Genomic DNA, 26,513 nt, shown 5'->3' with positions numbered 1-26,513 from the left:
TGTCATAAACCAGGCATAAGGCAATGTGCAATGCTTCCAGTGGTCCTTTTAGCCCTCTAACACCACTCTTACACTCAAACGAAAGTGTAAATAAAAAAACTGCATTCGCATTGACATGCATTTCAAGGCCCATTAATGCATCTGCATTCACTGATGTCAAGTGGGAAGAAGGCTGACCCCAGCTCACCATCCACATGAGGTGAATTATGCAATGGGTACACTTAGGTATGCATAGAGGGGCTTTCTTGCTCCTGCAACGAGACCTCCCTGCACATATTGTGTCAGATTCAGGCACTTGCAAGATGCACAATGCAGGTGCAAAGTGACCTTGCATTCCAATGCTGGGTTTCTTTGTGAATCTTCCTCTTGGCATTTTGCCTTTGCTCGATATTCGACCAGACATTTTGTTTTTGCTGTAAACATCATCATCTCGATGTCTCTTACCAATATGGTGTGATGTGTAGGTTTCACCTATCCCTCCTTTGCACGGGTACTTCAGTTTCAGGTTCTGACTTTTGAGTTGTTTTCAGACTTGCAATTTGTGTATGCATGCATGTTTATAGCTCTCCATCTCTCTATCACTATATGGATGCTTATATGTATAAACGTGTATGTGTTTTGCAATAAAAACAGAAATTCAATGCATGCATGTCTAATGCTGATGTTTGTTTCTCTTCAATGTTATCTCTCTGCTTTCTTTCTCTATAGCTCTTCACATCTATTTCTTTTTGTGTCGGTCTATTTCACTCTCTTTTGAAGGTGTGCAATCCTGAAATCAGGGCATCCTACTCCTGTGAGCATATTTATTTATTTAAGAATTACAAAGCACACTATGGCCCGAAGGCATCAAGGCACTGAGCACATGAAGAATTTTACGAAATACGAACCACAACCTAAGAAGCAGTGAGGGAACCAAAAGGATGGGTTTTTAGTAGCTTCCTGAAGGGAAGATAAGCAGTCTGAGTTCTCAGGTGGAGTGGCAGAGCATTCCATAATGTAGGGGCCAATACCGAAAAGGATCGACCACCCACATCAAAGCCAAATCCTCACAGCGCCACTCTGTATGTTACGTTATGCTGTATTACTGCACTGAATCACCACTGTAGCAGTTTCAAACAGCTGTCAGAACAAACCCCAATGTTTTCATATTCGGATGGTTAGGATGCCGAGCAGCAACGTGTTTCATCCTATCTCAAAAGACATCCAAGCTGATATAAACAGAAAAACATAAAACATTCATTTTGCCTGGTGATTGACATGATAAGGATGAAAGGGATATTGCATTGCCCTTTGTCAATAAAGCTCACCGCTAATTTAACAGTTATACGCTGGCATGAATAATACATGCATTTTTTGGAAGAGAAAAAAAGAGGAAATCTTTAGATAACCTATGCCTACTATCATGCATGGCCAGAGGTGCTGTTGCAACAGCATTTATTTAGCATTTTTCTGGGTGCGTGCCTACCCCAAGATTGTAACTGAGCATCGAACAATGGACTGATTGTAAAACAATGATGCAGAGAAAACAATGAAGCAAACAATAAAACAGCACGTGGATTTCATCTCATTCCAAACTGGGTAGAAGGCCTCTTAGTAACATGTAACCCACAAGCAGCAGGAACATTGCTACGAGTTAAGCGGCAAAGCACGCCCTGCAATGCCTACACAATCCCTTGCACTGGGGCCTGGATCTGTAACCATACAGCCCCCCCCTTTTTCTTTCTGCACTTAACAGACTCACCCTGTCTGTGGCCTTAAACCAGCACTTGCCACCTGTTGGATGCACTTCCACTGATAGTTGCTTGTTGTTATTTATTAGTTATTTATGATCTACTATTTATCTGCTTTCCTTGGCTCTGCACTTTCCGCTGCACCCCCCCCTTCCTTGCACTTCTCCCATTTTTACAAAGTAAAGGATAAGCACATTCCTCATGATACCAAAATCGTCCACCAATGCCATAACACATGGGCAGTGGCTCTCTTTTGTATTTTCTTTCGCCTTCTCTGTTGCCAGTTGTAACAGCTTTTAGCAGCCACACAAGCTCGTATTTATGAAACGCAATAAACACAAAGGTTGCATTAAGGGTGTTTGTGAAGGAGGGAGTTCAGGGGAAATCAATTTCTTAAAATCAAAATACCTCTTTCAGAAACTTCTTTCCACTGCAGTGTCTTTCTAAAATAACCAAATCCTATGACTCACAGATCGTGGTTCTCTGCAAGAGTACAAGATTAGTGGTGGCTAAACCACTCACTTAACCCTTGCACCTCTACAAACCAACAGTGACCCGAATCATAAAAGTAAAACAGGCACAGCCAATCAAGAGATATGTCTCCTTTGAGTTAACGTAGGCTGAGGAAACGCTATACTCTAAGAAGGGGTTCAATGTGACCCAAATAGCAATAGTACCTATCAAATCATATCAAGTTTCTTTAATCAAACAGATCAATTATAAAACTAACTATTAAAAGCACACCCTTGTAAAAGAAGAAAGAAATGTAGAACAAATATGTGTAGGTGCTTTGGATACTTAAACAGAGAGGAAAAAGCCATGAATTGCAGTAACGTCACTCAAAAGGATACGTTCAATTGGAAAAAGAGGCAACTATATACTTAAAGTGTCTCTAAGGCTCCAAATATGGACCAAGGAGACAAGGCCTCTCAAAATACCCGATTCAATTTCTTAGGTGGTTCGATTGATTTGAACCAGGCATCAAGATGCGAGGCTTGCAGGTGGAACCAGGTTCAAGACTGGCGAGTTGTGTTGATCCCAGGTAGCAAGACAGCATTGATATGATATGATATGATATATGGCATGATAGTTTATTTATATAGTGCCTATACACAATGTGTTTCAAAGCACTTCGAGGCAAGGGAGGGAACAAGGGAAAATACAATGACATTCTTACAGGCCATGAACTGTAAGGATGTGAAATTAATTATCGTACTTGGCCTAACGACATTTCAGATAGTGCAAGAACTAAGACATAGGTAAGGAAGGGAGGGGGAGAGTGGGAAGGAAATGGAAACAGACAGGCGACTACCGTACTAGGCCAGACAACATTTCTGGTAGAGCCGGAGAAAACAAAAGGTGAGGGAGAGGGGAGGAACAAAACAAGCGGCTATCATACTAGGCCTGACAACATTTCAGATAGTGTTGGAGTGGGGGGGGACAAGTAAGGGGAGAGGGAGGAGAAAAATGAGGCTGCTATCATGCCAGGTCTGGGACAATTCTGACAGAGTAAGTGCATAGAAGAAAGTAAGGGGACGAGGGGAGGAGATAGGAAAAGGGTAAAGGGAGAGGAGGAGAGAACAGAGGGGTAAGCAGTCAAAAATAGTGGAGAAGCAAGAGTGGAGAGCAAATACAATTGCATAAGTCAGTAGTAACACATAATTTGGCAAGCCTGGATACAAGATGAAGATGGGAACAGCATGATTCAGGGCCACCATTAGAAAGGGTGACACACCGTGAATCAATGAAGTCCATAAATGTCAAATCCAGCATTGGCCACAAGACGGTGATGGTGAAACCAGAATGTATCAGGACAGACTCCTGCAGAAGTAGGCTGGGGGGGGTAGAAGAATCAAGCAAAACATGCATCACCTGTGTGTGCGAGAAGGAGGGGGCACAAGGAAACATCAGGGGGGACCAGAGGGCTGTGCATGGCCTGTGGGGACAGAGGGAGTAAACGCATCTTGGTGCATGCTTGCCTGCTGAGAGAGATGCCCTTGATCTAAGAGTTAAGAGCAGGAAGGAAGAGGCAGGGCTAAGAAGGTGGGTGGTGCTTAGGCCAGGTGACCTAGACCCACCTTCTCCCCATCTGCAAAGGAAAGGAGGCTGGAGTGCTCCTTAAGTAGGGAAAAAGAGCGGTAACCAGGAAGGCACCAGGTGGGCGAGGCTTGCTAAGTGGAGGAAAAGAGCAGCATCCTGGAAGGCACCAGGTTGGCGGGGCTTAGGTCAGGTGACCAAGATCCACTTACACCTGCTCCCCATCTGCAAAGGAAAAGAGGTTGGAGGGCTCCTTAAGTAGGGAAAAAGAGCAGCAACTAGGAAGACAGCAGGTGTTGTGTTTGAGTGGTGCTTCATGTGGTTCAAAGGGAGCATCATGTTTTCCAGGTTGATGGATCCCTAGGAGTCATTCAGCAGTCGAGTACAGTTTGAAACAATGAGTACCATTGGTTCTGGTCAATTAGTGGCGCAAAGATCCAGTGGTTCTAGTCGCACTGTGATGCTAAGTCCTTGGATTTGCTAGCAGAGTTTTATGCCTAGGTCCTCAGCAAAGTCACCCCACCCCCCAATGTGCCCTGGGGATGGGTAGAGAGAAGAGCCTTCCTTTGCCTTGGAACAAATGTCTTACCTCTGGCAGAGGGCTTTGGAAAGGACTTCTCTCCCAACAGGGTTCAGTGAATTCTTCCTGATGTCCTTGAAGGTCTAAAAGTAAATCAAAGTTGTTGTAGACCCCCCTAATTTATAGGTAAAAGGTCAAAGGGGGTCAGGTGAAAGCAAGCTCACTTCCTGGTCCTTGGGAAAAGTTACCCATGCCTCCTGATGTTATACTCAGAGTAGCTTGTTTGACAGGAAGTGGAGGGGACAGGAAGGAGAGAAAAGTCCACTGTGAAAAAGATGGAGGAACACTTGCTAAAGCCCACTTGTGCTCTCTGACTGATCTAAATCCACCCTTCTATTGGACTGATGCTTCAAAGTTTCCTTGCGGTGCCACCCACCAGAGTGAGACAGGCATTTGATATGGAAGTGCCTCTTAAAGCCTGGTTCTGAGGAGATCTCCTGTTATAAGCTGCAGGGGCTGGCATGGAAGAATTACCCATCCTCCCAAAGAGTCAACAGAAGCAGGCATCCTGCCATGTGTTTCATTCACTGGAATGCAGGCAAGCAGGGTGCCTGGAAGCCACATAGCCTATCATAGCTGGTTTGAGCTTGCATAGTTGACACTGATATGCTACAAATCAGATATGCCTGTAATAATTATGTGAACAACCGGCCACCATACCAAAATCTAGATATATCTTATAATTCCAGATTATTCTTCCACCAGGCAGTAGGTAAGGATAATTAAATGATTATGATTTTCTGCTGGAGATCAGGAGCTACAGACCATGTTACTGATGTTGCAAGGCACTGTTGTATGTTATCCTTTTTGGCATGGAGTTTAATGAAAGGAGGTTCTGGCTGGCAGACCACTCTTTCTGAGACGGATTACCCACATCATTTCATCGTTAATGAAAATCGAAACGGCTAGGGCTTTTACACCCTTACCAGGTGGCAAACCTTCACAGTTACATTTCCAGTATTAATCTGATTTCACTAGTCCTAATTGGTGTTTCTTCTCCAGGGGTAGAGCAGGTGGCAGTATTCTCTGAACAATGTCCTCTGTTGCAACCTCCTCATCTACGGATCTCTGAAGCAGAGCTTGATATTTGACAGAACGTTTCACCACTGAGACTCTCCTACAGTAAGACCCATAACCGCTTCACATTTTTCTGTCGCAGGATCCCAGTAAGAATTACAGCAGCTGTTGATTTGGTAGTACAACCACTCTAGTTTCAGACCTCTAATGACAATCGTTCCCACCAGTCTTTGCATCTGTGATGCCATATCTACTGAAACTATCAGGATGGGGTTCACTGCAGTTCAAAGTTCTTTGTAATGTGTCTGTTCATTATCAAATGTGCTGTATTCAGATTGAGCATCCTAGAATGCCTTCACATTACTATTGCCCATTTTCTAGTGGACCTGAATTAGTTTTGAGCAATCGTTCCGCAGCCACTTTTCACTTCTACTCTGTGTGACATCAGGATTCCCCAGTATTGGGTGGGAAGTAATACTGAGCAGGCGTATCGTCTGTGCTCTGTGTAAATATAGCCGTTCCTTCCTGGCATGGGAGATGGTGGGCAATCTAGCCATGGAACATACTTACAATAAAATATAATTCTGTCAGAAACCAAACTCATAAAGTTTGTTTTAAGTGTGATATGCTCACCCGTCTCTTCACTGTCCTTTTCCAGTGGCTTGCCTGCATGTGGATACTAGAGTGATGATGCAGTCTCAGGCCAGGAGATTGACACCCTATTCTTCTGTAGGACAAGAAAGCATATCCATAACTGAAAGAGGCTTTGTCCGTCACCTCCTAAGACCTCTTTTCATTTCCTTCTGAGGTACGATAGAAATGAGGCCAAGTATGGATATAGGTTTTCATAGAACTCGAGAGAGCGCATTCATTTTGATAGAGTTTGCATTGCCCCAAACTGCCAGTTTAATTTTTATTCATGCTTCAATGTCAGAGGTTAATTCTCTTAGCAGGCCATCGGTGTTCACACTGATCCGAGCAAAAAGGTCTTGAGGAGACACAATTCCTAGGTATTTCAGATTTTCCATTTCGCATCTAACGGACCATTAGTCAAACCTCTGGAGAGAGGAACATGCTTGGATTTAGTCTGATTGACCTTGAGTAGAGAGAATGTCCAAGGAACGTGGAGCAGCTAATGCTCTCGAGGGATAGTTCATAATTCTGATGCAAATACCAGCGTGGCTTCTATAGACACATTGGGCCTCATTACAACAGTGGCGGTACAGTGATAAAGGCACCGGTAGTGCTGCCGGCACCGTTATCACTGTACCGCTACATTACGAGTTCTGCTCGCGGTTGCCGCTCTGCACGCCTGGTCAGACCAGGCGTGCAGAGCGGCACCTGCGAGCAGAACAGGATGGTAGCAACGGTACCGTTATGAACGGTACTGCTGCTACCATCCTCCCCATTCCCATTGAGCCCTATGGGGCTCAATGGGAATGGGGACGTACCGGCTCCGGGTCCCGCCAAAAGAGTCATTACCGGGCCCAACGAGGTCAGAATGGCCCGGTAATTCCCCTTTCGCGGGACGCGGACCCGAGTTTGGGGGTAGCCATGCCCTTATTAAGCATGGCTACCTCCAAACTTGTAATGAGGCCCATTGTCTTTGTATTCCTGGTCATGTAAGCATACTGTGGCACCATGTATTTGGTTGAATGCATGGATGAGATGTTATTGTCTTTTTCCTGCTGGCCTTCCATGCATACTGGTAGACTGTTGGTGTCTGTGAGTGACAGCTCAGGGAATGGTGACTGGAGGATGCTGTGTAAGTGTTCTTTAGATGTCAGTTGGGGCCTGAATTGTGGTGACTGAATATGCACTGGTATGTGCTGTCTACATTAAGAGTAGCTATAACTTGTACATGTGAGGCCATAAAGCAAGACGTTTCTTTTAAGCCATGTCTTTTCATGCTGAAGCTAGGAACTAGTACTAAATCAGCATCACTGGACCTTCAATGGTTGTAGTACTGTTACTGACTCAGGAAGGAAACTGGGCTATTTCCCAGGTAAGCGCAGTGGTCGATGCGTCAGGTTTTGAAGTGATTTATTTTCTTGACTGGGGTGATTTAGAATTCTAAAGGTGAGTATGGCTACTGCATTTTGGGCTCTTTTGAAGATTTTCCATGAGGTAGTTTTGGAGACTGAAACAGAGGCTGTTTTTGTAGTCCAATCCTGTTGGAAGTAGCGGTATTGCAGCCGTGGACCTTTCATTAAAGGACAGACAAGGCATAATGTGTAGTGGAGTTTGAAGTTGGAGAAAATAGCTTCTGCCAATGGCTCTCAACCGAGTTCATGTGTGAGGCTGATGGTTCTCGGCTTGGGCTCATCTCACTGGGCCAATAGAATTAGGTGGCATTTGATGCAGCTGCAATGCAGACCATGAGTTCTGTTTTCATTGGGGTAATCTTTAATCTGTTTGTTGTCATCCACGTGTCCATGTGTCCACCTGTGAAAGGCGTGTTTTAGGGTTGTGACTATGTTTAAAGTTGTTTTTGAGCTTGTAGATTATCTGTGTGTCATTTGTGAAATTGTAGCAGATGAGACGGGCCAGGCAGCTGAAGTCGAGTAGGAGAGCCATAGAAATATTGAACAGGAGATGTGAAAGTGTGGATCCTTGGGGTACTCTACAGGTGAGGCTGGGATCTGAACGGAGACACAATGGTGGTTTTAGTTCTCCGTATGAGAAAGGAGGCAGTTGACCTTACTGCATCTACCTTGATTCCAATGTCTTATAGTCTCCTTACAAGAATTGTATGGCTGATGGTTTCAAATCTGCCAAGATGACTAGTAGGAAGAGTGTGCTCTTGGAGTTGTCATCTGGATTGTTCTTTAATGTCTCAGATTGAGCAAAGGGCTAGTTCTTGTACCTCACTGACCTAAAACAATGCCCGGCTTAGTGAAGTCAGTTGTCTTTTTCTACAAAGTCTCACAGCTGGTAGTATATCAATTTTTGCAGAACCTTTCCAGTCAAAGGTGTATTTAAGATGTGGCAATTTGGTTCCTGGGTTGTTTGTGTCTGCTTGGAGAAGTGGCCTGACAAAAGTTGATTTCAAAGTGGGTCAGGCCCACACACTAGGGATCGAGACAAAGAGGGATGGATAGGAAGACGAGTGGGCTGTTGGGAACTTGGTTCATACAATAGGGCCTTCCAACTTAAATATTCGATCACTACATTTTGGGGAAATGATTTCACAGAGGGTTTGATATGCCTCCTCCGGGTCTCCTTTGACCTTTTAAAAAGCCAATAGCGACATTTCAGCCAATTATGAGGCTCTACATTTGCTTTCGCAAATTTCCATTTGCACACGCCTGCCTCTAGCAATGCATCAGGAACCAGTGAAGGGGTCTACAACTCAAGAGGGTTCTGTACAATATATGAATGGGAAGAACCATGCACAAGAATGACCTTGTTCATTTTAACATACATAGACCCAGTCAAAGTCTGCCTTTCGCTGTCCTAAATGGTACAGCTCGGTGTAGTGGTCTCCACGTGCATCCATCCATTCCATAGCCCCAACTCCACTGCCTCCTATCTTGCCCTTCTGAACAAGTGTGCCAGTTCCTCGTAGAACAAACAAATCTTTCTTGTAGGCTCTTCTTTTCTGTCTTCTTACATTATTCTCTTGTCTCTGTGGATTTACTCCACTGGTTCCCAGAGCCACTACTCTTTCTCTTTAGAGAAGCTGTAACCCTAATCAACAAACCTGCGATGGCCAAATCTGCAGCAGAGGTGTAAAACTACTGCCCTTTCTTCCTCTCTCAGTGCCCTGATCAAAAGATAATCTATAATAATATAATGGGCCTACAGCTAGCTTTAATACACACCAAGAATTCATATTGGCTATACAGAAGAAAGCGAGACATTAGAAACTTGAGGTTAGAGTTAGTCAGATTTGCTGATTGGATACCGATTCAGCTTTACTGGCCAAAACGTATCTAACAACTTTTGAACCATGTTTTTAAACAGTATGAGCATCAGTACACATACACCCAAGAATGTGCCCTCAACATCCATACTAGAACTCCTAGTTAAATTCCCCTACATACCCAAAGCAGGAAGTTAACTGCTATCACATGTTCAATTTTCTGGGAATTCCTCCCAAACTTAACATGAACGCTGGAACAGTAATTGGACTCGTGATGGTCCTTGCATTCAAAACATTTCCAAAGCTGGTGTTCGAACTATCCTTATTGATAGTGCATGCCTATGTCACAGATGACCTTAAAAATACCCACACTAGAAAGATTTCAAAGTTGTTTATTTTTTATTCGGTCAATGATATGAGAAGATGATGGCAGCAGGCTGAACTGTTGCACACTAAAGACCATCCAGCCTCTATAACCCAGGCATCCTTGTACCCTAGGTTGGATGTCTTAAAATGGGAATGAATGGTCTTAGTGCCAAATATCAAACTATTTGGTTCAGGATCTCCCTTAATCACTCTCTTTCTCTCCTTTCCCTGCACTTGATATCTCCTCTGTTCTGCTCTAATCCTCCTTCTTCTCTCTTTCTTTCTTTCTCCTATCTTACATTCTCCTATTGTTCTCCATTTCTTTTTCTTTTGTTCCTGTAATGTCCACTTGCTCTCCGCTCTTCCTTCCCCATTCAACTCTAATTTCCCCTCTTCTGTTCAATCTACTATCCTGTTCAATCCCCTCTCCTCCTTTATACTTTGTTCTATGCTCCCTTCTATTCTCTACTCACCTCTTCCTTCTCCACTCTGCTGTCCTTCCCCTTATCCACTCTCTTTTCCTCGTTCCACTCTACTCTTCCCTTTCCTCTCCACTGTACTCTTCTCCCTCCACTCTCTTCTCCTCTCTCCTCTCTACTTTCGACTCTCCTCTCTCTTCTCCACACTACTCTCCAATCTACTGTCCTTTCTCCTCTCCACCCTATTCCCCTGCATCCACTATCACCTCTCCTCTTTCTCCTGCCTCCACTGGACTCTTTAGTACACTTCTCTCATTCTTTAAATCACTGTGCATGCTCACTTTCACATATTCTGCTACTCACACCTACCACTTTCATTGCTGGTGTCTCCAACGTACTCTCCTCTGCTACATTAATGATGTCTAACTCCTAGATTGTAATCTCCCTGAGTCTCACACCAACAACCACCCTCAAAGAACACTTTTGGTACTAGCCAGATCCATAGACTGTAAGCAAATTGGTATGCAGTGTTAATAGCGAAAAATAAATAACAACACACTTTTTCAGTGACACCTGAATAACGACAAAGATTACGGATTTTTTATTAAAAGTATATATGGGGTAGGGTAAGAAATTAAAGGGGTGGAGGTAGTTTGGGGGTAAAAATGCTGTAGAAATGGGGGGCATTGGGTGAAACCCCCTCAAATTAAAAGGTGGAAAATAAATAGTTATTTAGGTGTCACTGAAAAAGTTGTTGGTATTTTGTTGTCGTTATAAACACATGGAACCAAGCAAATTGTGCTCTACCACATGCACAACCTAGGCATGATCCTAGACCTAGTCTTTAAATCATCCCCCCTCATCACCTGCACAGATCCTATCCCACTCAACTGGTCTGACCATGGCTCCATTCCACTATCGATCACCCACTTGACTATGGGCCACAAAAGTCAGGCTAAACTCCCCTCACTTAGCACCACTAATTCAAACCCTTCCTGATAAATGAGATAAAAGTAAACTTACCAGAATTCCCCACCACAGGGAATGATTGAGTCCTCCTAGAATTATTCAACAGCTCAGCTACACAACTGGTGGACACTCATGCCCCCTGAAAACCATCCATCCAAAGATCAAACCATCCACCCATTGATACAACCCTGAGCATGACTCCAAAATGATCAATCAGAACCCTAGAGAAATGGTGGAGCAAAAAGCATAACCCTGGACCTCTTACTAACCTCACATCTCTGTGCACTAACCGTAGGATTCTGATTTCCAAGTCCAAAGGTGCTTATTACGCCACCACCAGTGCAGCATCTCTAACATGAGCAAAGCCTTCTCTTACGGAGTGAAGAATTGTATCAAACCGTCACCAGACTCTGAGGTGCCAGAAATTCAGGAAAAATGTGATGGAATCAAAAATCTTTGTTATTGAAAAGATAGACCAGAGCATCAAATAAATCTCCCACAGCAGTAACCTTCCCCCCTTGCACTTCAACACGCACACTGCCGGACTGGACTGATTTCTCCCTTCTCTCTCCCCCAGAGCTCCCAAAAACAATTACTTCCCTCAAACCTACATTCTACTCTGACAATATCACCCAGCCTCCATTATTAAACAATTGGTGAGCCTTGCACTCAACGCAATCCTCAGCATCATTAATGCCTCATACAATAGGGTCATTCCAGGGACACCATCAAGACTGGCCTCATACCACCTCTTTTGAAAAAAACATCCCCAGAACCAGACGACCTGGGCAACTGCCTGCCCATTACAAACCTCTGATTCATTGGCAAAATCTTGAAAGAAGTAGTGTCTACACAACTACTTGCCAGAGTCAAACTAGGCCTCCTAAATGACTATCAATCAAGGTTCTTCCCAGAGTGTAGCATCGTGACAGCCACCATCTTGATGGTGGATGATGCCCTCCAAATCATGGATAAGAGAAACTCATGCTTCCTTGTGATCCTAGACCTTTTGGCTGTATTCAACACTATCACCCACAGCGTCCTCCTCTCCCTCCTTGTCAACAAAATGGTATTTTCTGATACTGTCCTGAATTGGTTTACCTCCTACCTCTCATGTGTTGTCAGATCATGCTGAGCATGTTAATGAAGATGGCTGTGGAATTTTCTAAGGAGTGCTGTATGGTTGGGTTGGACTGAGTATTGATGCAGTGCTTGATGACTTTAAAGAGGACTATGCTTTCATTGTTGTAGTAGTTGGCCTTGGCAGTAGTGATCAGTCATCTGGGAGTAGCAAGGAGATCCTTGAGCAGAGCAAGGTTGGGTGCACTGCAGGATCTTTGCCAAGTCTATTCTTGTTTTTTATGGTTCGTATGCTAGAATTGAGTTCTTGGGTGTACCAGGGTGTATAATGTTTAGGCCTGAGGGTGCCTTGTCCCACTGGGGCATGGCGGATGATGTTTGCTGGGAGGACTGTGTTGAATTTAGCACCAATGTTGCTGTCTGTATAATAGGACTGGGGCAAATAGGTTTTGTCCCAATCTGTTCGATGTAAAACTGCTGTGTGGGAAAAATGAAGCAGACTTGTTATTATGTTTGCTATCCTATGCTTGCTGAGTAGCATAGGACATGTAGTAAACACCCATTTCTTTTAATGTTACACAGAAAGAATGGTACAGAAAACAGTCTGATTAATTTCAGCCCTAGTACAAATCTTTTTAGACAATAAGGATTGGGGCAATATATGTTTGCTGGAAAAGGCAAATTCAAACAAGTTTTATACCCTACTTTTTCAATATATGTTGGAAAGTTGGAACATTTTACGATAAGGACATAGGGACAGGTTCGCCTCCTGAGCAGCTACAATTCTTTGAAATGACCCCATCAGTTTAAAAAAACATATTTGCTACATAACATAAAATGAAATGTAAACACATTTCTTTTTTTGTTAAGTAGTTAATGTGGTATTAAAAAAAGCCTGATTCATGTTTGCCCCAGTGTAAACACTGGTCGATAATAGAGATTGTGTCAACGCCTGTTTTCCTCTATCATGCATTATCTTATCACTTAAAGTGGTGCTAAGTTTATTTGCTACATTTTTATCATAGGTGCAAATGCTAGATCATCTGGCGGCAGGAAGAGAGGGGTGCTAAAGAAAGGCCGAATTGGTAGATAGCACAGCCTGGATATTACTCGAATCCCACAGAGCCCTGTGTGCATTATGGGAAGGCACGTGAGTTCACATCTGGCCACTGGGCTGCGACTCAGGTCCAGGGGATGTAGGACAGACCACTGTGATGGTCTTCTGGCCTTGGGCCGATGGGCAAAGCAAGGCAATAATCCAGAGCTGGACCAAAGCTGTAGGTATCTATCTCCTGGAATTCCTGTTAGTGCACACTCTGATAGATCACTCACACTACAACGCGGGGGTGTGCTAAGTATCTCCATACTATTTACCAGTAACCCTTTGGGTATTAAGCGCGTTATAAATAATCAATTATAATATCATTATAATCACATTGACATCACTGATGGGGCCCATCTAGTTGCTGCTTTTGTGAGTGTGAGGTCAGTGAGCCTGTGGTGGTCAGGGATGTTGATAGTTCCCATACAATGATGATGGGATTGACATAAAAATAAAATACATTTCCTACCAGGATCATGAATGTAAACCTGTTGCTCAACCTTTTGTAAAATAAACCCTTTTGAATAACAGATGAACAAAGTAACAAGCAAGCATACTTGGATTACAAAATTCATTTCCAAAGAATTACAATTAGAATTTAATTATTTAAAACCATTTAAAATAGTCATTCATCCAAACCCTCATCACATCATTTTGTACATTTTACAAAACAAGGAAGCAGTCTTGAGTTTCTCACTAAATCACAGCTTCATTTAATACATTTCCCATTTGTGACAGTATCACACGTGTTGCTCATGTATACTCCTTACAGACATAGTGGTTGTATGTTGGATTTTGGGAATGTCGCTGGGTAGATATAGAAAAATAACTGTTTCTTTCCTCTGTGCTCTAGGACTGCGTATCAGCCACTGTCCTCAGACTCCTATTATTTAGACTGAGGAATAATAAGTGTTTAATCGACTCCAAAAATATGTAGTCCAAACTTCATGTTATCTCCGTGGTGGATCTGGTGGGGCAACCGTAGCTCAAGGTATATTCTGACAGCAGACCTTGGTTTCCACTTAATATATGCTCATATTATGCTCCTTACACTGTACAATGTGGTTTTCGTCTGTGCAGACTAAATATGCTGGCTTTGCCTTAATGCCACCATTTTATTTTAGCTCTCCTGGCATTGACGATATATATAGGAGACCAATTGAAACAAGAACTGTTTTTAATGAGTATCAAAACCATTGGCCCAGGAAGGCCAAGGGCCCAATGATGTGCGAAGCAGGCCCACTGGAAACACTGGCCAGTTGATATGTAGCACTTTGAGCTATGTTCCAGGCTTTGGATCCTTTAAGAGCTGAGGATCGGACCCTCTGTGGCAAAGCCTGAACAGGCCAAGGGCGCAATGATGTGTGACGCAAGACTGCAGGAGATGCTGGCCGTTTGATACATAGCATGATGCGCTATGTTTCACACTTCGGATCCTTTAAGAGCTGAGGATCGGACCCTGTGCGGCAAAGCCCACACAGGCCAAGGGAGCAGTGTTGTGCGATACAGGACCGCAGGAGACGCTGGTCAGTTGATACGTAGCAGGTTGCACTACGTTCTACGCTTCGTATCCTTTAAGAGCTGAGGATCTGACCCTTTGCGGCAAAGCCCCCACGTGCCAAGGGTGCAGTGTTGTGCGCCACAGGTGTTTGGCGATGAAGGGGTAGCTGCTCAGAGTGCGAGCATGCTGCACAGCCAACGACCAGCAGCGACCATAAGGTAAGAAAGGCGCATGCAGTGGGAGCATCCACTAGTGCTCCATACTTAACTGCCCGGCCTTGCGCGTACATCTGCTTAAGCGCCTAGCTTAACATGCTCTGTCTCTATGCAAATTTAGGCCCCATCCCCCTCCTGCGGTTAGCCATACTTTGTGTTTTGTGAGTCTCTGTTGTGCCCTGTGGCTGCTGTGCCTCTACACTGTTAATATTTGTGCTTTCTAGGTCTGTTTTCTCCCCTCCAGGTTCCCACTCTACTGTTGGTTACTGCTGGTTATGGCTGTGTTGTCTAGGCTGTTTTTCCCCCTCTTGGTTGCTACTCTACTGTTGGTTACTGTGTCTCTGTTGAGCCCTCTAGGTGCTTCCCACTTACACTGCTTGTTTCTGTTGGTTACTGCTCTGTCCACTTGGCTCCCCCCAGGTTGATCTCTGTGGTCCCCCTTGTTCGTAGTCCTCACTGTGTTCTTGTGCTCTCCTTGTAGTGACCTTGGGGTCATCTTTGACTCAGACTTTCCTTTTCCGCCCACATCTCTGAGGTGTCTAAAAAGTCAAACCTCTTACTACACCTCCTCAGAGGTACTCTGCCCTTCCTCTCCTTCCCCCAGAAGCTTACTGTCTCCCAAGCTCTGGTTCTCTCTAGGTTGGACTATTGTAACAGCCTCTTTCTAAATCTACCTGCCTCTACTCTCAAGCCCTGGGTGGGATCGTATTGCTCCAGCTCTGAAATCACTCCATTGGCTCCCAGTGGATGCAAGGATTAAATTCAAAACCCTCTGCATTGTCCACAAGGCTTTCTTGGGCCTGGGTCCAAATACCTTCAGCTATCCCTCTGCAAATACCTCCCCTCTCGAGCCCTTCACTCCTCTACATCTAACTCTCTCAGGGTCTGCCGTTTTTCAAAGAAATGAGCTGGGGGTAGATCTCTGTCTGCGGCTTGGGCCTCGCTCTGGAACAGCCTCCCTGTCACTCTAAAACTCGAGGAGAACCATCTCCGGTTCCGGAAGCACCTCAAGACCATTGTCTTTGCTTCTGCCTTCGCTCCCACTCTCCCCTGCTGATTTGTTCTCTCCTGGCACTGTGCACCTGGCCACCCTCTGTCCTCTGAGCCTAGGTACCTGCTCATGCTGCCACCCTCCCACACTGCCCCGGGCCACCCCTTGCACTGGGGTCTGTATCTGTACCCATACATTCTCCCCTTTGTTCTTCCTGCACTTATCAGACTTACCCTGTCTGCGGCCTTAAACCTAGCACTTGCCACTTGCTGGCTGAACTACCACTGTTGCAGCTTATTTATTTATTTTATTATTATTTATTCTGTTTCCCCTTTGCTCCACACTTTCCACTTCTCCCCCTTCCAGGCACTTTTCCCCTCCCTCTCTCCCATGCACGTGCACGTTCTCAATGTCCCTGGGCCTAGTAAGATCATTGTTTTTACTTATTCATTTTTTGGTTCTCCCCTGTTTCCCCTCCCTTGCCTTGTCGCACTCTGAAACACATGTGTATGAGCACAATATAAATAAAATATCAATTCAATTCAATAGTGTGTATATGCTTGTGCTTCTTCTGTTGTGTTCCCCACTGTTGTGACACCCCCCTTTCTGTGCATCCTGCATTGCACAGTGCTGGGCTGTGCTTCTCTCCCTCTCTCTTCTGTCTCTCACTTCCTCCTCTTTCCTGCTTGCACCCTGTATGGTGCTCTACATTTCTCACATCTTCTTTAACTGTTAGTCTCCTATTCAATCCCTCTCACTAAGTCTGGAAGGAAAAAGTTCAAGAGGGATATCCTGGTCTCCAACCCAGGCCTTCCTATCGCTGATACCGACATCAGCGCTTCCTCTAGACAGACTCTCATGATATCCTCTTTGTCGTTCCATCTCCAGGCCTATGGACCCCTCATATGGTCTGTGTTCTCTCTTCTTTATCCTCCTCTCCCATTAATGGTGGCACCCAATGGGAGGTCCTCTTAGCCTCCTTCCATTCCTCCAAAGCCATCATCAATATCTATCTTAATGGTACCGTCATGGTCCAGGGCTCTCAGTCCAATCTCCTCCTTCTTGATATGCGTCTCCCATTTCTTATTAACTGCCTTCCTTCAACTGCTACCCCTTCTACCACCTCTCTGGCACCTCTGCCAACTCCATCCTCCTCATCTGCCTCCTCTCTGGAACCTCCCTCCTGCTCTCCCCCTCTGGCCCCTATGCCACCTTCTCTACTGCATCTGCCCACTCTCAGGACCCTCTGCCACTTCCGTTGTGTGTACCTCACTCCTGTACCCCACCCCGGAAGTCTTTCTAATGTGGCAACCTGCTCCACGTAGCTGCTCTCAACTCTCGCTCTGCTCTCAAACACTCGTTTGATATCAGCCACCTCCACGAAGACTTTGGCATGGATGAACTCGCTCTCACCTAGACATGGTTCATGGCCAACTCTGTCGCAAGTTTTTACACTCTCCTCCCTGAGGGCTACAAGATCCTCTCTGAGCCCAGAGCCCACCTGACTGCATCTGTCATTCCTATGTAGGGCTATTTCTTCTTTGAATGCCTGGTCTACAGGCTCTCTATCTGTCCTGCTCTCTCCCTGACTGACCTTTTGTCACTGAGTCTGTGTGGACAACATCAAAGGTAGGCTTGAAAGTCTAATTCTAGCAGAGGATATGGGTGATTTGGAAGGTGTAGTCACAGGGATGTACTCTCTCTTCTCAAAATCCTTACTCCAAGCTGAAATTTGATAATGATGAACCGTCCAGTGCATTTTTCCCATGGAATTTGGAAATAGGTATGCTGGCATATGTAGACTGGACTGCATGGAGTGTGGTTTTGAATGTGGTTATTGTCATTAATGAAATAGATGATATCACTGCATTGCCCTTGGTTGCCCCTTGGTGAAATTAGACAGCACAGTTGATATTCAAATTATTGAGATGTGGTGGTGTAGAAAACTGGTTAGTGACTCTAATCTTGGACAAACTAGAGTTTGAACCCTTGGCATATGATTGATTTTTATTCACAAACTGTGGTGGTGGATTTTGGTTATGTCTGCGAATTATTGAATACATAAGTAAAGTGTATTCCTTTGTATCAAATTTAGATCATGGAGAAGGGGAGTCTGTCCCCGAACTGCGTTGAGCAACCTTTTCGAGATTATATATAAAACATTCTGTTGTTGGAATTATAAAGAAAAAGGAAAATAAGGAAGATTTCTCTGTATTGAATTGTATTCAAGAGTGTGCATATTTTCTATATCACTGCTGAAACCATTTCATAAAGCCAGTTGGCATCACGGTGTGCAGGGGATGGGAGAGCCCATAGATTAGGCTCTAGTTTGTGTATTTAAATGTTCTGCCTCGTGTTAGGGTAGTCATACTAAAGCCCACCCCGAGGCTGCCACCTTTCTTTTCGGTCGTTCGGCCCATGAAGCGAGTGTCAGTTGCCATCTTTGCATCAACTTTCTCTGCTCCTCCTATTTATTTACTTGTATTTATTTATTTGCATTTGTATAGCACACAGCTGCCCGGGGGCATCGTGGCACTAAAAGGTAGGCTTACTTAGTACATGTCATGCATAATTGCTTAGTATACAACAGGTAAGTATTTGAGGGTGTAGTTTACATTTGGAGCATACAGAAGTTATCATAGGTCAGAGCATATTGACGATACACAGCATTGACGCACCTAGTTTACATTTGGTACATACAGAAGTTATCATGTGTCAGTGCATTTAGGGATTGTGAGTGGGGTGTTAGTTGAAGAGAGTGGTTGTTAACAGTTTGCGGAAGGCAGGGCATGACTTTTCATTCCTAAGTGCCATAGGAAGGGCGTTCCAGTTTTTGGGTGCTAGGTGTTGGAAACTGGATCCTCCGGCTTTGCCTCTTTTGAATGTGGGTACATATGTCTGATTTGTCAGGTGAGATCTGGTAGGTCTGGTGGATGCATTGAGGGTGATCCTTTTGGATAGATAGGGTGGGGCGTCTGAGGAGAGGCATCTGTGGGTGATGGCCATGGATTTGAAGAGTATGCGTTCTTTTATTGGCAGCCAGTGGGCGTCATTCCTGGTTTGGATGGCTGAGTAGATCTTGGTTAGTGCCGCAGCGTCTTGTTCATAGATGCCTGTGAGGGGGAGTAGGACTTGGGTATCGTCGGCATAGTTGGTGTAAGCTATGTCCCGACGATCCAGGTCATTGAAGAGCGGGAGGGTGAAGATATTGTATAGTGTAGGGGCTGTACATGAGCCTTGAGGGACTCCACAATGGATGGTGGTAGGGGTGGCGCATGCTGAGTCCGAGAAGACTTTCATGAGTCGACCCTCGAAGAAGGATGTGACCAAGGAGATGGCTTGCAGTGAGAAGTGGGCTTCGTTTTTTAGTTGCGTGCCTAGGATGTCATGGTTTACCAGATCGAAGGCAGCGGATAGGTCCAAAACGAGCAAGAGATGGTTTGCCTTTGTCCATGATGTCGTTAGGTTGTATTTTGAGATCGAGTAATGCTGACTCGTCCTGTGTCCATGGCGGAAGCACGATTGTCTTTTACCTAGAATGTGATTTTCTTCAAGGTATTGCTGAATTTGAGTGTAGGCCATCTTGTCCAGGATCTTAAGCAGGAAGGGGACAGTGGTGATAGGTCTATAGTTATTGGCCTTTTCAGGGTCTAGGGTAGGTTTTTTGAGCAGTGGGCGCAACCAGGCTTCTTTTAGGCTGTCAGGGACTGAGTTGGAGTTGAAGGAGGCATTGATGAATGATTTGAGAAATGGTGCAAGAGTTTCAAAGCAGTCTTTGATTACTTTGGTGGGGCAGGCATCGCTTTTGCAGTTGGAAGGCTTCATTTTGTTCACAATTTCTATTACCTCTAATTCAGAGACTTCTCTGAATTTGAAAGGTGTGGTAAATTTTACTTTGGCCTCAGACATTGTTTCAGCATGTGAGGCTGATTGGATGTGCTGAGTGAGGTTTTTGTGGTGGGTTAGTATTTTTTTCTGAAGGAGCTCAATTTTGTTCAGGAGGGAAGACTGTATGGTGTTACACCATGCTTCATCTTTAACAATCTCTTTAGACTTAGTGGCTGGTATGGATAGTTCCCTGAATATGGCAAAGAGTTCTTTTGATTCTGAGCTGGCATTGGAGATTCTGTTGTTGTAAGATGTAGACTTGGCTGCGATGATGGCCTTTTTGTATTTTGTGGCAAGTGATTTATAAGAGAATAATGAAGAGGCGCTAGGAGAGCTTAGCCAAATGTTCAATGCTTTACATTTTTTAGTGCGTAGTTCTTTTATTTTTAGATTTTTTCTTTTGGAGAGGAGCGATTGTGTCTATTGCCGTGCTGATGGTAGACTTGTAGAGTCCGCCAGTATTGCTGGGTCAGAGGTGGTCGGGAGGCTGTTGATTAGTGTGTCTAGGTGTGGTAGGATCCTTTCTTTGGTAAGGTTCTTGGCGCTATTGGCCATGGCCGGGGGCGTGGGGTTGTTTCTGGCTGTGCTAGTAGGGGTGGGGATGAGGAAGTTAATGAGGGAGTGGTCAGACCATGTGGTAGGCGTGATGGAGCTGATGTCTATGCCACAGTTGTGATCCACTACCCAGTCAAGAGTGTGTCCTTTGCAGTGTGTAGGTGAGAGTATTTTTTGGTCAAAGCCTAGTTCTAGAAGTGCTTGAGCTAGAGCTGAGGAAGGTTGGTCCTTTTGGTAATTGAATCCCATGTTGAGATCAGCTAGAAGGATGGTTTTGGCAGTGGTTTTTAGATTTTCAGCTATGAGGTGCATAAGGTTTTTGTGGAAGTCCGCCATGGGACCTGTTGTGCGGTAGACTAGGTTGATGGTAATGGTAGTGTTGGAGGATAGTGAGGTATTAGCTGTGAGGAAGTCAGTGTTGGTTCCGAGTTCAGCAGAGGATTGTCTTATTTCTAAGTGATCCTTGACTATGAGGGCTACTCCCCCGCCTGTGGTTAACCATCTGTCCTGTCTAAGGATGGTGTATCCTGGTGGCATGGCTAGGGAGATAGCAGGCCCGGCGGCAGAGTGAAGCCAGGTTTCAGTGATGGCTAAGATGTCAAGGACGAGGTCGATTAGGAGGTCACGGATTTCTATAGCATGAGCTGGAAGGGATCTAGCATTGATCAGGGCACATGGTAGGTTAGATGGTGACGAGAAAGTTGGTTTACCATTTTTGATTTTGGATACTTTCATTGTGGTGGAGGTGGGGTGAACTTGGGGGGGCTGAGTGCGTTTGGGTTAGTGTGCTGTGCGTAATCATGGTTGGTCTGTGAGGTTTTGTGCCAATGCCTAGAGCAGAGGCCAAGTATTTGGTTTCTGGAACTGGTGGGTCTGGGTCATGTTGTGTGAGTAGTGGGTTTTGTGTGGGTGACTTGAGGGTTAGGTTGAGTGAAGAAGGATAGGGGAACGGAGTGGGAGGGATGAGCGTGGATGGGGGCATGTCGCGTTCGTCATGTTAGCAGCTTGAGGTGCAGGGGGGCAGCAGTGACTCGTTTTGGACATGGGAGCAGTAGCAATTGTGTTTGTGGGGGTAGCCAGTCAGCTTGAAGTATAAACCCAGCAGTAATCACTTGTGAGAATGTAGGTGGGTGCAGTTAATTCTAGACATAGGGCGGCAAGAATCAATTTTAGCATAGAGGCGGCAGCAATCAATTAGGCATGGAGTCAGCAGCAATCAATTATGGCATAGAGTCATCAACAATTAATTATGGCAAATGGCGGCAACAATCAATTGGGGCATAGGGCTGCAGCATTCAGTTATAACAGAGGGCGGCAACAATCAATTATTGCCTAGAGTCATCAACAATTAATTATGGCAAAGGGCGGCAACAATCCTACTCCTGAGGCCGACTTTTATCCTGACACAGCCCTCTCTAACCTGCATCTTTCTATCTCCAACACCTTGGACATCCTTGCCCCTGTCATGAGCAACAGTCTGAAGCCTGCCTCCAAGTGCAACTCTTGGTATGGCTCTAACCACGCTGTCCTGAAACGCAAGTGCAGGGTGGCTGCGAGGAATTGGAGGCCTTTCAATGCATCATTTAACAAACTGGCCTGCCACCTGCTCCAAAGGCGATACAGACTCTCTCTCTTCTCCAAGTAGAGGGTCCATATTCAAGCCTGCGTCTCTGCAGTCTCTAACTATACAGCCATACTCTTTAAAATGTGCAAGGAGCTTGCCAATCCTACTATATTTTCTACCTGCCCTGTTCCCTCCTAGGCCCTCTGTAGGGCCCTGGATTCTCATTTCACCACTAAACCCCAAGACATCCTGTCCTCGCTGTCCTCTTCTTCTCTCTCTCCTTCTACCTCTCTCAGGACCCCTTTGGCTGCCTCTCTCTCTCCTCTTCTTCTTTCCTCCCTCTCCCCAATAACACCTGACAAGGTTTCTAGACAAGTCCAATCTATGACAGTGTCGTCCAGACAGGTGCTCCCCTGCTCTTCCAGAACAATTAAGGACCACATTGCAACCCTCGCTCCAGCCTTAGCCGATTTCTGTAATCACTCTTTCACCACTGGATCTTTTCCTTCTCTCCTCAAGCACTCCCTTTTGCACCCCCTCTTTAAAAACCTTCTGCCGATCCTACCTGTCCAGCAAACTATTGCCTGAATTCTATCATTCCATTCCTGGGTAAACTCCTGGAAAGTCTGGCCATCTCCCAGCTTAATCTTCACACTGAATCTGTTGGTTATCTCCATGACCATCAGTCTGGCTTCAGAGCAGCCAGAAGAACTGAAACTGCTCTCCTGAACACCCGTGAAAATCTGCTCTCTAATCTTGATTCCAGCTCTCCCTCTGTCCGCATCCTCCTTGATCTTTACTGTGTTTTTGATATGGTCAATCATGCCATCCTGATCAATCAATTCCACGTGAACCTGGGCATCACGGATCTGACACTGACGTGGCTGACCTCCTTCCTCCTGGACTGACCGTCCCAGGTCCAATTTAGTTCCATTCTCTCTACCACCTCTCTCTCCACATCTGGCTTCCCGGGGCACTATCCTCTCAACCTGGCTCTTCAATGTCTATCTGGCCCTTTGGCCCATCTGCTCTCCACCTTCTCTTCTATCTTTCAGTGTTATGCGGGTGACACTCAGCTCTCCTTCAGGCTTCCCTCAGCCTCCTCTACTTCCTCGCACATTCTTGACTGTCTATCCATGATTCAGGAATGTTGTGCCTCCAACGATCTCTGGCTCAATGCCAGTAACACTGAGATCCTTCTCATTGGGACCCCTGCTCCTGCTTTCTGTCTTTTACTCTGGCCGCCTCCTTGAACCCTCTACCCTCGCCTTCCGGTGAGGCTAAAAAAATTGGTGTCACCTTCCACTCCACTCTCTCCTTCTCTCCTCATATCATGGACCTTGCCAAGAAGGCCCACTTCCAGCTGCACCTCCTCAGAGGTTTTCTACCTTATCTCACCTTCCCTCAGAAGATCACTGTCTCCAGAACTCTGGTTCTCTCCAGGTTGGGCTACTGCAACAGCCTCTTTCTCAATCTGCCTAACTCCACTCTTCGACCCTTGCAAATAATTTAGAACATGACTGCGAGACTTATCCTTGGCCTTAAGCCCAGAGACAGCATCTCCCCAGCCCTGAAATATCTCCACTGGCTCCCGGTGGCTGCAAGGATCAAGTTGAAAACCCTCTGCATTGTCGACAAGGCTTTGTAAGGGATTTCATTCCGGCACACACCCAGGTCTCGCCTAGCATGTAGAGCGCGATGAAACCCTTATTTATTTTTGTCTAGAAGTTCAATATTGTGAATGATATACCACTCATATCACACCCGTCTCAAAATACCCCCCAGGTCACACTGAACCAGGAATCAGGCTAGTTTGTAACGGTAAATATGTATTTTATTTATTTAATATTCAAATCACACATAAGTTTCATATATATATACATATGTATATATATGGCAAAAACGAGGAAAGGGGCGCACTCCATTTCCCTGCACAACCTTCCAAGCCACTGGTGTTCTCCTCCGACCGGTTTCTGTGCAAATACACGTCATCAGGGAAGCTGTCTTAACTTGCAGCTCACAGCAAGTGCAGGCCATGATAATCTGCTGCAAGGGCTTCTGGTAGATGTAGTCATCAGGTTAGCAAGGAAAAAGCTCACGCCCAATCTCACAATGGAGAAAGGGGGGGAGTAGCCTACAATGAGGCACTCCAAAGCCGGGCATGTATCACCCTGGTGCAGAAACCTGTCAGGTCTTGAAGATTCCACCCTTCAAGATCCTGGAAAAATGGCAAAAACGAGGAAAGGGGCGCACTCCATTTCCCTGCACAACCTTCCAAGCCACTGGTGTTCTCCTCCGACCGGTTTCTGTGCAAATACACGTCATCAGGGAAGCTGTCTTAACTTGCAGCTCACAGCAAGTGCAGGTGATGATAATCTGCTGCAAGGGCTTCTGGTAGATGTAGTCATCAGGTTAGCAAGGAAAAAGCTCATGCCCAATCTCACAATGGAGAAAGGGGGGGAGTAGCCTACAGTGAGGAACTCCAAAGCCAGGCATGTATCACCCTGGTGCAGCACCCTGTCAGGTCTTGAAGATTCCACCCATATATATATATATATATATATATATATATGACAGCAATCACCTACCGGTGACAATACAATTCAGAAAATAAGCAAAGCAATTGAATTCACTTATAATGATGCAGAGTAGAAAACACAGGAAAAAGAACAGTTTTGTTTTGTCCACAGATAGTGTTTAAGTTAATAGTTCCCCCTGCAAAGTACGTAAGTACAAATGAGCAATCCTACACAAATGTGAGTAATCAGCAGGTATTCAGGAATGAAAGACAATGGGCCTCATTACACGGTAGGCGGTGAGCCATGGCGCTATTAGCGCCATGGCTCATGCCGGTAAAATACCGGCACCGCCTTGGCGGAAAGGGGATTTACCGCCCCATTCCAAGGTTGGAGGGGCGGTAAATCCCCTTTCCGCCATTGCCCTTCCCCATTCCCATTTCTGTCCCATAGGGCTCAATGGGACTGGGGAAGGCGCTAATTACGGCCCCGCAATTTTGCGGTGTCGTAATTAGCTCCGAGGTCCCTTAGCGGGTTGGATTTTAACGCCTGCAAGAAGCAGGCGTTAAATCCTCCAACCCGCAAAGGGACCTCGTAGTACGGCGGTAAGGGTTAACGGTCACCGTTGCCATTAACGGTGACCGTTAACCCTTACCGCCGTCCGTGTAATGAGGCCCAATGTCTAGAATTTAGATGCAATCTTCCCTCCCCAAGCAAGAGAGAAACCCGTTTTTGGAAAGTGACACTTTTAAACTGACAGGTGACAATCGCTTTGTAAAATAATGCAAAAGGGTGCAAAAATGCTAAAATGGAGAAAAATTCTAAGGAAAGCAACACTAAACAGGTCCTAACACACATGAGATTTAATATAAACAACAGTACACACTTTAGATCAGGATGGGATGTAAAAAGCACTTTGAAATGGTAAAAAGACACGTGTAAACCTTTGAGAACTGCAAATTCGTGGCAAACATTTACTATGCAATATTGGAGAAAAACGGGTCAAATACACTGTTCCATGATGTGTTGTGGATGTAGCTAAGGGTCTTAGGTATCAGTGAGAGTTGACATTTTGTTTCTATCTTTAAAATTGAAGAAGTTATAGAGGTTTTAGAGATAGGCGTTTTTTCAAAATAGGCGCAAAAATGGAACAGGAATTTGGTTTTAAAAATGACAGATAGATTTTATTATACTATATTAATGACTATGAAAAAGAGGAGACCACACATGAATCTTCACAGCTATGCGGCCAGTGTAACAGTTCACGTGGTGGATACTCGATTTCGTTCTGGGATTTACTTTAGTTAGTCAAAATCCCTAAGGATTTATGGTTTTGTAACACAGATGAGAAAAATCAGCGCAAGAAGGATTCTAACAATACTAGGGTTCTGATTTTAAAGATGGGATGGGTTGAGATTGGGGTAAAACAATGCAGATAAACTATGGGTCACTGTTCTTCCTATTGATACTTACAGTCCTTTTTAATTAAATTGGACCGGCAGCTCTGCTCATTGGGTCGGATCAGGACTACCGGCAACAGAGCAACTCTGGAGGGATTGGATCAGCGGTGCGGTTGTGTTCAATTTTTGACTGTGCCTCAGACTGGATTTGGTTGGGCCCTTCTGGTCACTGGACAAGGCAGATTACAGGATGCAAGTTTCAGCGGGCAAAACCTTAATGGTAGCAAACCAAGCTGAATCAGAATTCTTCTTTTAAGTTTTGGATGTTTTGAAATTGGGTCTAGCTAGCAAGAGTTCATTAATGCTAAAGTCTAGATTCTGCAAGGAAATCTGGATCTTCAAAGAAGTCTGGAGTCGGCTACAAGATGAAGAATTCTGGAACAAGGTGCTGCGCGGAAATTTGGATGGGTTCTGGAAGCAGTGTGTCTTAAGTGTTGCAAAGTTCCTATATTAATACTGTCAAATGCCATCCCCCAGTTTATGGTGTGGGCAGAATTTCAAAAAAACACCCCCACGGCTGAGTTTGGCTGCAGGCACGTGCTGTGTTTTGGTTGGCAGTCAAAACAGAGCTGTCATCCTTATGATGGGATTTAGGAACTCCCACATTGACTTTTACCAAAACATAACTTGTGCACACATGTACATTTCTACAATTATG

The 26,513-nt window shown here is 45.0% G+C and overlaps 1 protein-coding gene across 2 annotated transcripts in view; it reads left to right on the top strand.

The window, feature by feature from the left end:
* The window catches only part of LOC138488902 (sodium channel protein type 2 subunit alpha-like), a 1,546,115-nt gene that overhangs the window by 680,003 nt on the left and 839,599 nt on the right, over positions 1–26,513 (top strand). The gene's annotated exons all lie outside the window — the stretch shown is intronic.

The sequence above is a fragment of the Ambystoma mexicanum genome, chromosome 9 (assembly GCF_040938575.1).
Source record: "Ambystoma mexicanum isolate Mex_15411 chromosome 9, UKY_AmexF1_1, whole genome shotgun sequence".
NCBI classification, from domain to species: Eukaryota; Metazoa; Chordata; class Amphibia; order Caudata; family Ambystomatidae; genus Ambystoma; species Ambystoma mexicanum.
This window is presented reverse-complemented; position numbering and strand designations above follow the sequence as displayed.